This window comes from Hyposmocoma kahamanoa, unplaced genomic scaffold, assembly GCF_003589595.1.
Source record: "Hyposmocoma kahamanoa isolate Upper Pololo Valley unplaced genomic scaffold, ASM358959v1 95, whole genome shotgun sequence".
In the NCBI taxonomy this organism is placed as follows: domain Eukaryota; kingdom Metazoa; phylum Arthropoda; class Insecta; order Lepidoptera; family Cosmopterigidae; genus Hyposmocoma; species Hyposmocoma kahamanoa.
The window spans coordinates 1,136,290-1,153,123 of NW_020654972.1; positions in this window are offsets into that span (position 1 = coordinate 1,136,290).

Sequence of the window (16,834 nt, forward strand, 5' to 3'; positions counted from 1 at the left end):
TATAACACGAAAGACTTCAGTAGCCGATTACCATTATTTTATATCTCGGTTTGTTGGAGGACGCAACACATATCCGTGCTGTTTTTTGCGGGAATTAGCAAACATTCCCCAATGCTTTTAATACCGCACGTAGAGTGGTATACACATACATTTTATTTTACTATATACGAACTCGCACATCCATTAGCATTTTATTGCAGCATAGAAAATTTATATGAAAGCATATTAGTTGTTGAATCCTAAAGGACTTCTGAAAAACTTTATTCTATTTGGAATGAAAAAACGTGATTGTATTAAATAAGTCAAAAGTAGATAATTAATAATTGTTAAAAATGAATATTTAGAATCTAAAGTAGGTACCTTGTATACGTAGCTATTTCATACTTCAATGTAAATACACTACAAATATACTTCACAAGATGATGTATAACTTTACGTCTTTGTAAATAAACTTAGGACTTTTATAATTTCCGTCCTGTTATAAATTATATTTGTCATAATACATACTCAACGCTGTAATTGCCACAACCAATGTTTTAATTCGTTACAAGTTGTAACAAAAATCACATATTTGTTCCTATAAGTAAATAAGTAAAACGTCTAAATGAAAAATAATCACCTAAAAACCCTTTCCAATTTCCTAGTTAATGGTTAAAAGCTAAAAGTACAGTGAGATTATCCCTTCAATAGATACGTAACGTAAGTATTAATTTCCCGAGCTTTCGGTTCTTGAGTAATCCCATGAGTAACTCTCAATGGTGCATCATACTAAGGCACAGTGTATTTGTCGTACATTCAAGTTTAATGTATTTTGAAAAGGTTTCTGTGTACGAAATGAAACAAAAAGCAAAATGTTTATAAGATCAAATCGAAATTTTAGAAACGAATACAATATGATTATAACACAGGTTAATCTCATACCTCAACTCTGGGTGGTGGTCCCAACCAAGAGATATATCAACTGAAGAATTTGTTTAAAATATGCACTATAAAGAAAGTCACAGATTGTAAAAATAATCCAGGCAATGCACAATTCAATTCCAGAATGCATGTTATGTATATCTTGAAATCTTCAAAATTATTTGTATGAAAGTGGAATTACTACTATGAAATTGTTACACTGTGGTGTCAATATACGTCAGATCCATTTATCATCATTCATTAAGAAGCATCACGCACAAGTTCTCTCGTGGCTCCACCGCAGGAAGGGTTTTAGAAGGGAGAAAAGTTACTTCAACTATAGATAACTATCAGGGTTGAACGTATGCGCTGACAGTATTTGAATGTATTCAACATAGTGACAAAACGCTCCAAAAAATATTTTTAACCGACTTCAAAAAAAGGAGGAGGTTCTCAATTCGACGGTATGTTTTTTTGTATGTATGTTACGCGATAACTCCGCCATTTGTAAACCGATTTTGATGATTCTTTTTTGTTGGAAAGAGGGTACCTCCACAGAGGTCCCATTTCATTTTGAAGAAAATCATCCACATCTAAGGGTGGCTGTTCACGCATGAAGATCATTTTTATAAGTAGCGCCTAAATTTTATTATAAGGAGCAATTATTTTAATGGTTGATTTTGCTATTCTCCAATTCAAGGCGTTTTTCTCTATCAATATACTTTGAGTAGTAAAAACCGATTTTTATTGTCTCCGGTGTCAAGTTCCGTATAGTGGCGAACTAGGGGATGAATCCGGGTTTACGCACTTTCCGGTAACAGATTTCAATAAAACTTAATTAATAGATGTAATTCCACGTACTTTTGAGGTCGGTTTTTTTAGTACTCTGTACTAAGATTATTAAGATGAAATATTTACCGAACGGCCGCTACATGACGTCCCATGTTTCTGAAAGTTCACGAAGTAACAGCGAATTCACGGCAGCGTGACGATCATCTTTTTCCAGGATAATTTATCTATTTTTGTAATAAGTTTGTACACTTGTAAAGAATATTTTTTCTATTTTAGCTGTTTTATAATACTAATTTTAATATTAAGCAATAAAATATTTAATTGAAATTAAAACAAATGTTCATTTTAACCGAATTCAAAAAAAGGAGGAGATTCTCAATTCGTCTATATGTTTTTTATGTATGTTACACGATAACTCCGCCATTTGTGAACCAATTTTGATGATTCTTTTTTTGTTGAAAAGAGGGTATCTCGGTGGGCCCATTTAAATTTGAAGAAAATATTCCGCCTCTAAGTGTGGCAAACTAGGTGATGTACTTTTGAGGTCAGTTGTTTTAGTACTCTGTACTGAGATTATTTTACACATAATTCTGTAATAAGTTTCGATAAGTGTCATGTACCTCTGCAGGCATAATAATCAATTATTTAAAATATTATCCCCCATTTTAGCTACGCCAAAGTCGGATAAAAAATATGTACATAAAAAGATTTATATAAACTGAAGTATGTTCATAAAATATTAATTTCCATTTAAGAAGAGTAGCAACGTGATACCGCACAACACATCATAATAAATGATTAATTGATAGATCGCAGTGAACACTAAGCCGATAAGCCTCAAGTTTAACTTCGCTAATGGTTTGGACAAGACCCTCGGAGTGCTCTTATTGTTCCTGAAATGTTTGTTCCGCTTTAGTGAAAATTGCAACTTTCACAGAGTAGAGTGGAAAAACATACAATTCAAGCAGAGCTATCGTCACGTTATGAAAGAAAACACTGAAACACACCTGTTTTCCGGGTTTTGACTCTTGGTCTTTAGACAATTTATAAGTTTTAACTTAACTTTTAAGTTATGCGCTCTTTATAATATTACAGTAATGATGAAGGACGACGAAGCAGTATTACCACAAGAACTGCAATAACTGCTCAAATACTCAAAATAAATGTAGTAACTCCCACATATTTACATACATTTTTATTAACGAAAAATGCCGTGTTAGGCATTTTTATAATTAAAAGAAACAACATTTGTGCTAGAAGTTTCAAATACAAGGATTTTCCCATGCACATCTCCAACAGCTGTTCTTAAGTTTAAAAAAAAACAAATAGTTAAGTACATTTTTATTGTATTGCAATAATAATCAACTGATCATAATTAGTAATGCTTTAATTTATTACGGAGTGTACTTACACAAACATGTACCCAAGCCTCAATCGAGCCCGCATGTGTGTGGAACAAAATTGTTCCATATACCAAAAGGGCTTAAGACCTCTTAAAGAAAACCAGTGTCTAGTGTTGGGACCTACATGGGTTGACACAGTATAAAACAGTGACTGAATATAAGCACAAAATGTTAATCTATAACCAAGAAAACGGAGTGGATGTAAGCTGTTGTGTTGTGTGTGGTGTTTCAACAAATAAATATTTTGTAATTTTGACAACTACATATGTCTTGGCCATCGACTCACTTAGAAAATGAAGTAATTAAACAAGCCTAAATATAATAGTACCAAGCGGAACAAGCGGATCGAGTCCGTTGTTCAGAGTATATCTCACGGGAGTTCTGATCTATTGAAAGAACCCGCTCAGAGGCCGGCAGCTCTTTGTTGCGGATTTTTGTGGATAATATTGTTCTTGTCAGTTAATTGACTCGAAGTTGAAATGTCAATCTTGAGTACACCTATTAAGATAACAGTCCAATTAAATGGTAATTTGCCTTTAGTGAAAGTATTTTTCAAATAATTTACGCAAGCGTACACTATTTTTGCTATGAAAATTGAAAATATTTACATAGCTGTTATAATATTACGACAAAAGGGGTACGTTTCTTGCTCGTAAAGTTCTTAAATTATTTAATATTGATGAAATAGATTTTCCCCATCCAAATACCAACCGTTAATCAACTAAGATGCACTGGTTATCTCTAACGTTTTAACGTTATTTATTATATTTTCCGCATTGTCGTTCACAATTTGAAACAAAAAAATAGAACATGTGGAGTGCCTAACATAATTAATCAATGCGATAGGCACATGTTAAGCTACATGGTTATCAAAAATGTATAATCCAACCAGCAGACTGTCATTATCTCTATCAATTAATGTAACGTCATTGTAATCAATATCAAGTAAGTGTGTCGTTAACGTCAGTGATGCTTGGAAATTGCCAAAACTGAGGTATACACACAACCCAATAGTTCATGCGCTAAACAAAATCAAAGATCAGAAGAGAACATGTGGCAAACCTGGCCGTTAGAACTGCCGAGTCGTGTCTGGCTACGTGGACTCGTGGAAAAACTAAACACTGAGAATCGTTCCATTTATACGACGTATAAGTGTTCCCATGTTGATATCATCACAAACTTCCACAGATATGACAAAAATCTTATCGTATTTTTTTTCTATTTATATATGCAACATTTTTTTTTAATAATACGAATTGATGGCACTGCCACTGCGCCCGTCACGCTGAGACGTAAATTAAAAAGTCCCATGTGCCTGTAATTTCAAAATCGAAACGCAATAATACTCATATTTCTGCTTGGCGGCAGAAATAGGTAAGGTGGCAATACGTTCCTGGACGAACTCTTTCACAACTAGCTCTTTTGCTACTAAATAAATAAATAATATATAGCGTACATGGTTATTCTCTTATTGTTTTGACTGGCACTTGTTTTTCAGCTTGTTGTTTATAACACACATTGTGTAATAACTCTTATTAAAGTATATATTTGTCGTGTCATGCTTACTCGTTTTTAGTTCGCATCTACAGTCACACAATCAAAATTCGTTTTTAGGTAAATCAGGTAGCACTAAGAGAACTTAAAAAATATTTTATACCAATTTTTAAATATTTGATATTTATAAACCGCTACAACACTAAAATATGTTCAAAGAGTGAAATACTCACGAAATATTATTTATTCCACTTTATTTACAAAATAAAAGTTCAGTACTAAATATAATTCCAACATTGGCTGACTTTTTAACAGACCCTTTTCTCCCATGGGGCTCTTCACAGCCCAAAAATTTGGCAACATAAACTTGTTTTTAGGAAGTTTAAAAAGCACTCTGAAAGAGTTGTCTACAGCTGAACAAGAGATGGCTATTAAAGTGCTTACGTCTTAGAAGCGGTAAAAACTTACTATAATGGACATTTTATAGGACTACATGGTGGTAATTAAAAACTTAATTGAAATGTGTTTATTACGACGGTAATAGCAAGCAGAATTAGCACAAGAATTACGATAACTGTCCAAATAATAAAAATTAATAAAATAACTATTTACACCGAGTTACTTAGTTTTTACTAACCCGAAACTTAACGCGGCATTTTTATAATTATAACAAGCAATGTTTGTTCTAGACGTTTTAAAAACTAGGACTTTTCTACTTCCCATACACATCTGGCACAGCTTTTTAAATTTTTATGAAACAAAAATTTTTGTGATATTTGCTCTGAAGAAGAAAAATAATTTATTAGTTTTATGTACAGGAAAACAAAATGATGTCTTGTTAAGAGGTTTAAAATTAAAATGTAACTATATATAGACATAATAAAATTGTATTTATATCACTTTTTAGTGTTTCCATTGTCTAAGTACATAACTTTCATGCAACTTACACTTAATGGAAATCAAATTTTATTGCATGACGTCTTACCTAGTCTGATTCTGGCGCAATGCTAATGACAACAAAGTTCTAGGAAATTAAGTAAATATTTCTTTCATTTATGGATTATGAGAACCACATGAACGCATAATAAATGACGGTGTAACTGGTATAAATGAAAATGTCGGTTCTGACTCGACTAACGACACTCATTGGGGAAACAATGGAGCATCGACTGGGACAAGCACGAAGCAATATACAAATTGATTGACTCATTTATCCACAGCCAATTTAAAGAATTTGTGAGCGAAATCAATTTTACTACGCGACGCCGAACACCTCATAAAAATTTGTTTTACTTTGAAAAATAAAGCTTTATTGGAAAAATAATCATTCATCTTTTTGAAAAATTATAATGAATTAGTATAAAAACTGTGTCAATAAACGTTGGTAGTCCAAAATAATTAAAATTCCTAGTGACAATGCCTCGTGTCGTATTACACATTATTTATTGCTGTCTATACTTACTTGTTATTTCTTTCATGGAGAAAATAAAGATATCATCAAGTTCTAAACTTAAATAATGTCAAGGTTGTCTTGGCAATTGTTCTCAGTATACAATTTGAAAACTTTCGAGTTATTTAAATGTATTTATTTCTAGAGTAAATTGCTACATGAAAAGCAATTTTCACGATTTTAGAATTACTTTAAAGGCGTTTACGTGATCAGAAACAAATTTTGATTACTGTTTAAAACCACAACAAAGGCTTTATTTCGAAACACTTTTCAAATATCTTAAATAGTCTAACAAGATTGAATGATTGCATAAGTAAGCATCTAGTTAGATACGAAACAAGCGGGATACAAAATTTATTCAGCATTAATAGACATCGTAGAATAAAAAACTGTGGGATATGAATAAGCGCGGATTAAAGAGGAGAGGCGCTGCGATCAAAAAGCATAAAGTGTCCAGCGTCGCGTCGGCCTTGATTGATGCTTTAAACTGTGTCGCGTGATGGGCGCTAAACCCGGATGAAAACTTTAAATCGGCCCGTCGCCCGTCCCTGAGGCCCACCAACCTGCCGGGCGTAATTGCAGTAACAAGGGTGCTCTAACGTTATTTAGTCCGGTGGCATTAACGTCCCGCCGCTGTCACGTCCGCGACACTTTTTGCATTTCATTATATTTATTTTTCACTCTGCGTTGTTGTCTCTTTTTACGTACTCAGCTTTTTATAACTTCGTTTCAGCACCAGTTTACGCGGTTTCGAGGGAAGTGATTTATTCAACTTAATTGATAAGATTAACAAGCGAGTTAGGGTAAAAGCCGTTTCACAAAGGCTGCTAATTTTTATTATGTATTTTGATAGCATGGTTAAAGAACATTTATTTTACTATTCCTCAGTCCAGTTTAATTGTGTAGTCTCCGATGAAAAATTTGTTTTTGTTTGCCAATAGGGCTCGGGAGACTTAAAAAATAGCAGTAGAATGTGTAATGGGGCAGGGAAGGATGTTTAGAGTGAAACACGGGTGGCGTCGCGTGCGTGACGTTCGGTGACAAATGGCAATGTCGCCATTCCCCGCCAACTGGCGGCTACCACACTACTAATTTACTAGTGTGCAATGTAATATAAAGCTGTATTATTATATCAGGCAATACATAACACTACAAATAATAAAGCACTCAATCAAATAGTCTAAAAATTAATTACCATAATCCATTGATGACGTAGAAAAGAATAATTTTCTTTAATCGAATAAATCCGTTCCAATTTTAGTTATCTAATCATTTTATCGCAGAAAAGGGGTGAACAAATATTTACCATTCCACAGTTTTAAAACGCCTATACAATCTTTAAATTTGTACTCAACTACCCAAATGACAATTTAACAGTTAATGGATCCCTAAAATTTAAATTAAGTCGGCAACCATTACAGAGTACTTAGCGCCGCTAACACCTTCGTCAATGTTCGTTTGTCGAGAGAGTGTTTGTAATGCAGACAGGATCCTTAATGGGAGAAAAAGAGTTTAACCCTTAATGGCCATCCTTTCAACACATTAATAGGTTTTAAAATTCGTCTAAAGTGCGACGGGAAACGGCGCTAATGCAAAATGCGGTGTCCGCCTCTTTAGTGCTCTAGACCACGACACGATGGGGAGTGTTTGTACATTCTGTATCGTATTGCACTATTGTAAATATAAGTGAAGGAATGTACGGTAACAAAGATAGAGAGAGAATTAGGGGTCGAAGTCATTAAGATATTTGTTTTCTTTGACATTTATCATGATAATTACCCGACATAAATCCGTGCTGATTCATAGTCTTATCTCTTTAATTTTTAACTAAAAATAACAAACAGTTAGAAAGCTAAATGAATACGAAGAAAAATCTTTGAAAAACGATTGGTTTTGCGACTTTTGACATGTTTGGATACATACCTGATACAAACACATGGCACGAAATTGCTAGCGGTAGCATTTTGTTGTTACAATTAATTTTATAAATTATCGTGATTCAGTCACTTCGAACCCTGCTTTCAATTCATCTCCATAATTCCATTGCGTCATTTGGTTACGTGTCTGAAATGTTTGTAACCAGCTACTTACGTACCGTATTATAATACGGTCAGATAAAACAAAACTACATAAAACAGTCTATAGACTGTTTTATGTAGTTTTGTTTTATCTGACCCAAGTACAGAATTTTATCACATACGCACAACTCGAAATTCAACTTCAATCTGCACTGAAACTAAACCAGCCACTCGACTGGCTCGAATCGTCAGACATCTCAAGTCGATATCAAATATCGAGCGAGTGCAAGGATCGAGTACTTTCGAGCATCTCCGTAACGTGAACGCGTACTTGATCGCTCGCCCGAAACCGAAATTCGATTAATACTAGAGTCCGGAGCATTTCAAGTTGACTGTACTAATAGAGTCCAATTCAGCACGACCACTATTGACTGATTTGTTTCTATACAGGTAAATATCATCCAATATGTAGATAAACTAGGTTTCCAAAGCACCAAGAAGAATAAAGGTTAATTGGAAATTAGTGCATAAAGAAACCAATATGTAAGTACGAGCCCTGTACCCCACCTACAGTAGGGTTGGCTTCCGTGCGACGCGTGGTCGGGTTTAGATCACAGGGTGTGCTTATGCTGTGGAATGCGCCGTACCCGGAGCTCGACCAGCCAGCAGTAACATATTAGTGCCTTACTTTCTCAAATTCGTATCTTATAAAGATTGATTATTCAGTAGACGACAAAACTTTCTATTTATTTTAGGTACCCATAGTACAGGGGATCCTAGTTCGGGGACTAGTCACATCTCTGTACCTATTTTTGTGTGTTTCGCAATAAAGATATTATTATTATCATTATTATTATTTTAAATTTCTTATCAAGGGTTTTAATGACAATTGGATGCATTACTTTAAGAATAGGTGAAAGCCAGTGTGTGAAAATTAAGGAAATGTGATGTGAAATCAGCCTGCAAAATTTGTATACACAATCCATTTTATGCATTTCAGTATCTTTGTGCTTAAAGATACGATTTTGTGAAAGTAAGGGGACGATATGGTGTGTTTAATAAATAGAACAAATGTCGAATTTCGCAATTGAAATATTGTTAAGCGTCTGTATACATTTTAAATACATTTTGTACCTATTATTATAATGATTGAGGTGGTTATTGTACATTGTTTTGTCATTTATAATACCTAGGTATTTAAAGTAAATTTTTCTTCGGTGACTGTTCCTTCACAATATAACAACGATGACAAAAAAATCTTGATGTTTCATTTTGTTTTCACCATATTCCCGCATAAAACACCAAGTAACACCATGTTAGTACTAACCAGAGTAACTTGTAATATGGTTTTAAAATCTCTTTGATTTTAGATATGAATTTTTTCAATGATGATTACGACTTAAACATAAATCTGTAATAAATTAACATTATGATTGTTTAATGAAAGGATAATAAAAAAATTAAAACATTTAACCGTAACGAAAAAAATGAAACATGGAGCAATTTATTTTAGAATAGAATGGAATGGAATTCTTTACTTGTCAACTTATATCTCATTATTGTCCGTCCTGTCGCTTGATATTATAAAAAAAAATAACGAAAATATTGACACATGGAGCAATTTATTTTAGAATAGAATAGAATATAATTCTTTACTTCAGCTACTTGTGAAAGAGTTCGTCGATGGAAGTACTGCCACCTTACCTATTTCTGCCGCTTAGCAGTAATATTAGCATTACTGTGTTCCGGTTTTGAAGTGTAAGGGTGCTGGTGAAATTACAGGCACATAGGACTTGTCTACTTATCGGGGTGTCGGGCACAGCAGTAGCGTCCCTCAGATCTTGGTGGTCTGAGTGCCACTGCAACTGTTATGGACACGTGTGTAGCTTACCATCAGGTGCACTTGTTCGTCCCGTCACTTGATGTTATAAAACATAATAATATATAAATAAATACGTACATTAGTTAGTTACATTTTCACTTAGAATAGATTAGTACACACAACATAACGACACAACAAAATGTTGATTTAATATATATAAAAACAGATTTTATTTGCCCAGCCCTGTACTTTAGAATTGGATTATCAAATCCGCCTGCAACCATTTGAAGCTGTTGTGACTACTGACACGAGTCATTAACAATAATATTTTTTTCCGCATCATAGTTTGGAAGCCGTCTACGTGCATCTCTGCGAAATTTTTATTTTATTTAATTTAGAAATTTATATTTTACCTCAAATTAAGTATCAAGGTCCGATGAAACTCTGCTGGCCAATTTTCATCAGGATCAAAAATGTCGGCTAAATACATTTTTGATCTACTATTTCGTTAAAAAAATTTCTTAGGAAATGATCTTGTAGTGCTTTGATTATTTAGTGCATAAAGAAATATCAATATGTAAATGTTTGAAAACCCCATCTGTATACTTTAGAACACAAAGTAATCAAGATAATGAACACATCGGACTCTGTCGGTTGCCGTTTTAGACCGTCACAATACTTAACGAATCACGGAAACATATTAAGCCGATCGCTAAAGCTAGTCCACTTAATAAGAGAGAAAAAGACGTTGTGCGTTCGTGTCGACAATCTAAGCACAAATATTGACCCTTTTTTGCTATTATTGCATTAACATAAAGCTTTTTTTGGCCGGCTCAAGCCGATTCCGCCTTGATAAGTGTGGTAACTCCCTTTGCATACTTTGTAATATAAAGTATACACTGTACGTTACAAGGGTTAAAATTCAGTATTGATTTTTGTTTTTGTTTTGAGTAATCATAGCGTAGCGGAGCAGTGTAAGGGAGCGAAATAGCCAGATAACGGTCATACACCGAAGCAAATGGCGCATGAATTTTTCGTTAATAAAAAAAAACTTCAATAAAAATTTAATTTAAAAAAACTTCCTTTTTTCTACAAACTTATAAGTCATCAGCCTGCGTGTCATAAAGTAGAAAGTACTCAATTAGAATCAATATATTATTCCATAGATGAGAAAAATAAGTACTTTAATAAATATATATTATTAAAGTACATATTTGTCTTATCTAAACTATTTGTCCTATCCAAACACTTCGGTCTTCCCGAAACCGTAAGCTCTTGTTCCTTTTCACCGTATTGGTTTTTTGTCTGGTTCTTTCGCCCGCCCTTCACGCAATCCGTCTTTGGAACACGCCCCCGCTCCATGTAAGACAAGCCAGATCAAATTATCTTTCAAGTGTAACAACCGCACAATTTTGACAGTCTTCAAGATCAAGACTGCATAATGTTGCTGGGGGTACGTATGTACTAAAGGTATTGTAATATGCATATATCGCACTGCTCTTACAATAGTGTTAAAAATATCAAAATATGTGAAATTCGAGATTATACTAATGCTGAACGTAAAAATTGATTCTCTACACGTCAATAAAAGCCTCATTAGAATATTCTGCTGCGCGAAGCAAGGGTGCGTCGCGACGCCATCACTGAGGGCACGGGCTTGCCCGGCCCGCCGCGAATGTTTTATTTCAATGAGCGGCTGATCAGAGCCAACAGGCAGCTCTTCCGCAGAGCCCGTGAGATCGCCCGTCTTGGGTGGCGGTTCGTGTGGACACGCAACGGTAATGTGTTCGCGCGGCAGCGGCATGACCCTGATGCTCCTCATCACCGTTTGCGTACGGAGAAGGACCTAGTCAGGATTTTTGGCGCTGAGGCTGTTGGTGCTGTTAGTGCTGCCCTCCAAACGTATGAATAATGAAACTGTTATTAGTCTATGTGTCAATTTTGTTTTATGTAGTTCGTTTTTTACTATAATTTTTGTTGGTTTGCTACATGTATTTTTCGCTGTAATGTCTTTATGTTGTACCAATTTACTGTGTATATTTAACTTTTTGTATATTTCTAAGTATATACATGGTAAACATTTATATCAACTAGATCGATGTTTTGTTACAAATCATCTAATAATTCTTAAATTTATATTCTGCTTCATATTGTTCTTTTACGATGCCACTGCTTCTTTTTTGTTAAATTACTTGCCTGTTATTTTGTGTTTTCGGATTACGGCTGTCCTTTTGGAATGTATGTTTTGTTCTTTGTGCGCTGTGGTGAATGGTAATGAAAATGCTCATTCTAAACATATATCATGTACTTCTAAACCACATTTTATATTCTTACAAAGTTTCACATTTAGCATGACATATTGTTTCGGGAGGCGCTACTTGGTGTCCCATTTACGTATATATTGTAACTATTGTATAAACTATTGTATATATTGCACTTTACGTATATATTTTACTCAGCGTATATACTTAGGTAGTGTGGTATGCATTATAATTACTAACGGCTCCTAAATGCGCTCTCTTTAGTTTGGGCCTATATAATGCTGGATCACTTAACATTAGACAGGATGATTTCCTGGTTGCTATGGCACGGTACAACGCTGACATTGTGGCTATTACCGAAACATGGCTAGCAGCGGGGCAAGAGGCCTGCGCGCCTTCGCCGCCCGACTACCGTCTGCGTTGCACCCCGCGATTCACGCACATGCGGGGCGGCCGCAGTGGGGCCGTCGGTTTTTAATTAAATGTGTTATTCACATTCGGTATTTAAAGATTTCGAATCACAACGTTGAACAAATGTGGCTTTCTACGCAAATAAATGGTTACAAAGTTGTTATAGGTACTACGTATCGTCCGCAATGGGTTAATGTTGATACCTTTTTTGACGTCACCGCTGAATCCTTAATGCAGTTCTCGAATTCCGATTACGTAGTTTTACTCGGCGATTTTAATATAAATATGCTCAAATCGAGTGCTGCCAATACCATAAAATTTACATAATTTCTGCAGTGTTCGGGTTTGCAACAGGTACTTATGGACTCAACCCATTTTTCATTGATCTGGGGCATGCTATGATAACTGTTTCTCTGGAGCTTAAAAAAGCAAAACCTCCCTCTAAGTTTCTCAGTTATAGACCCATCAAGAATATAAATTTAACAGATTTTAACTTGCAGTTGCTTCAACCGACTGTAGATTCCATGGTTAGCCATTTAAACAGTTTGATCTTGGGTTTATTTGACATATTTGCGCCTTCTAAGACAATACGACTTAGACAAAATAGATCCTTGCCCTGGGCAACTGACACTGTTAGGTTCATGAAGGAGTTGCGCAATAAGGCTAACGCTCGGTATCGTCGGACAGGACTGGATTCACATGGCCAGTATTACATGGACCTGAGAAACTTGGTGAAATTTTAATAATTTAATTAATAAAAATTTAAATAACAGTAAAGTATTTTGGAAAAATTTAAAGAAAAAAATCTTAATATCTATTAAGAAAAATCGCCAGCAAAGGCGATGATTTGCCGGACAATTTTAATGATCCACATAAGATAAATAGCCATTTTCTGAGTGTCCCAGGAAGTGACTTTGTACCAGCTAATCAGCAGACTTATTTTGAATCAAGCCGTTTCTGCTCTTCTGAATTGCAACTGAAACCGGTAACTCAGGTTGAGATTTTTAAGATCCTCTGCTCAATTAAATCAAATGCGATTGGTGATGACGGCATCAATAGGGATATGGTGCTGCACACTCTACCACACACTTTGGGAGTTATTACAGGTATTATAAATAAGTCTTTGCTTATTGGGGAATTCCCAGTGCAGTGGAAAGCAGGGTTGGTTAATCCATTACCCAAGGTGGATAACCCATGTGACCTGAAAGACCTTAGGCCTATTAGTATCCTCCCATTTCTCTCTAAGGTGTTGGAAAAGGTAGTGCATAGTCAACGGAGTGACTACGTCGAATCTAATAACATCCTTCCTGTCTGCCAATCTGGTTTCCGAAGAAGGCGTGTCACGGCATTACTAGATGTTACGGATAGTGTACTTACTGAACAGGACGCAGATCGTGCGACTTTGCTTGCTTTGTTGGATTTCTCTCGCGCGTTCGATTCGATAAACATCTCACTCCTTCTCTCGAAGCTATCTTACTATGGTCTAAGCACTCTTTCAGTAAACTGGTTTGCCCGTTACTTGAGTGGAAGAACACAGAGGGTCAAACTTTTAATGGCAAATGGTACGGCAATATTGTCGTAACCTAGGACTTTAACACGCGGAGTACCTCAGGGTTCTATAATAGGACCATTCCTGTTCATTATTTACACTGCCGACCTGATACGTGCAATCTCCTACAGTAAATGTCATTGCTATGCAGATGATGTGCAGCTTTACATTCATGTGGATCCAAGTAATGTACGTTCGGCTTTGAATGGCTTGAATCACGACCTGAACACTATTTACCAATCGTCCTGTGATAGAGCTCTAGTCTTCAATCCATGTAAATCTACATATATGGTGTTGGGTACAGATTCTCAAAGGAATAAGGTTGTTAGCTCCAATCCGGATCTAGTAATCTCTGGACAGGTTATTAACCGTGCGGAGGAAGCTAAGAGTCTTGGAATAACCATAGACAATTCATTGCGCTTCGAGAGTCACGTGTTGGGCCTTGTTCGTAGTTGTTTCTATCGCCTTAAGGTTTTATACAGAATCCGTGATTTGCTCAGTGAAAAAGCACGGACTGCTGTTTGTGAGTCGCTCGTTTCATCTAAATTGAATTATGGCGACATTGTTTATGGGCCTCGTCTACTTGTAAAGACTCGGTGATTATTGCAGCGTGTGCAAAATGCTTGCTGCAAATTTTGCTTCAATGTCCCTCCACGAAGTCGCATATCAACCATTGTAAACGATGCGTCAATGCTCAGGATAGACTCTCGAAGAAAACTTCACCTTGCCTGTCTAATGTTTGACATCATGAATTTTAAAAGCCCTGAGTATCTGTATAATACCTCACGGTAGCTTTTGAGGGTAGCTTCCGCCATCAGGCTACAAGTGCTGGAATAATATTCCTCCGTCAATAAATCTCTGCATACTAAGTTTACCTTTAGGAAACACATTAGAGAGGCTATTTTACGCAAACAAAAACTTGGTATTTCGAAGCACTTTGAGTCTATGGTATTGCTACATTCCATCAATAATTTATTTCTGTAACTCCTATTAATCTAACACTAACACCAATCTAATTATCCTGTAATTATTACTATGTGGACACAAACTAACAGTACTAACCATAAAATTAAATATGATTATATAAACATTTAATTCTTTTGATACACTTTAATACGCACTCACTGCCGCAACTATCAGTATATTTGGTGAGTAGAAAATTGTTTAAATGTCTGTAATAAACTTTAACCGTGTAGGCTTAAATATAAATTATATAAATTTAAATTTAAATATAAATTTTAATAATCTTTCACGGAATGTGAGTAATTCGTTTTTCATCGATTCTGAAAAAATACACATTTTGAGTTAGTACACTATTGTATTAACATTGCGATGTGTATAATTTGTTTGTTTTATACCTATAAGTTAACTATCAAAATTTGGCTTATGGTATTTTGATATTCTAGTTTTAAGAGTCGCAAAAACCTATTGTTTTTTTTAGTCGTTGATTGGTAGAGAATGCCTTATAGCATTAAATCCACCATTTGTACTTAATTACATTGTAAAAAAAAGATTAAATAAAAAATATTGCACATTGAATAATATAGTGATGTAATTTGTAAAATATTTTTTGGGAAAACTGAGACTTTTAAAAATGTATGTAAAAAGCACCAGTCATATATTAGTACTAAATTGTATTCGATATAAATAATGAATATTTGGTTTATTTTTTAGTCATTTCGTCTCTTCCAAAATGAAAATACTTTTATATATACTTCACCTTAAAATTAATTATATGATATATCAAACAAAGTATAAATCAATAATAAATCTGGGTTTTTCTAATATTGATCTTGGAAAATCCAGACTCAAAAATACAATTATGGATAAGATATTATTAGGCGGAAAACAGTTAGCAACATTGACCAAATTGAATATGTTGATATAATCAAAACGTTTGTGTAATCCTCACTATCAGTGATATAGCACTATCAGTAAAAACTCATACATATGTATGTGTAATATTTCTAATAACCTATTGGATGTCCCACTGGGACAAACGTCAAAGGTCTTCCCTACAACTCCCCATTCCCCTGTTCGGTACCAAATGTTACCGTGTTGGTGCGTTAAGTAAAACCGTCACTCCACTCTTTTCTGGACCAATTGTACTCCTCCTTATCCATCCATTACTAGAGGTCCCGGGTTCGATTCCCGGGCCGGGACAAATAGATGTACGGCCTACATTTCTTTCTCTCGTGAGTTTGGGTATATTTTGTGGTTATCTATTTGTCTGTCTATAGCACCCCCGATACAGAGTTTCCCTAATGCGGGGCAAAAAAAAATACGTCAGAATCTAACCTCACAAGTAAACGTGCATCCAAGTAGCACGGTTTTTACTTTAGTCTCCACGGTTGTATATCTATGTAAATTAGTAGGACTGACTCTTGGTATTATATAACATGACGTCCTTCCCTACAATACAACGCACTATATTACCTGATTGTCTTTGGAAACATGCGGGTACATTCATAACACAGAACCACAACAGAAACCTACAATGTATTTAGCTAAATATAGGTATGATGTTATCTAAGATACTGGATGGTTTGTTTACAAACAACAAAACTCAGGTAGCAGTATTATTAAGAATCGGATTGTGCTACTTAACACTAAAAAAATGTAAGTGTTGGTTTTAAAAATTACCTTATCTAATTACAAAGGACTAAATTTAAAAATCTTCACTTATAAGAATAAAGTAGTTTAGTGTGCTACCAATCTCAAGCGACATTAAAGG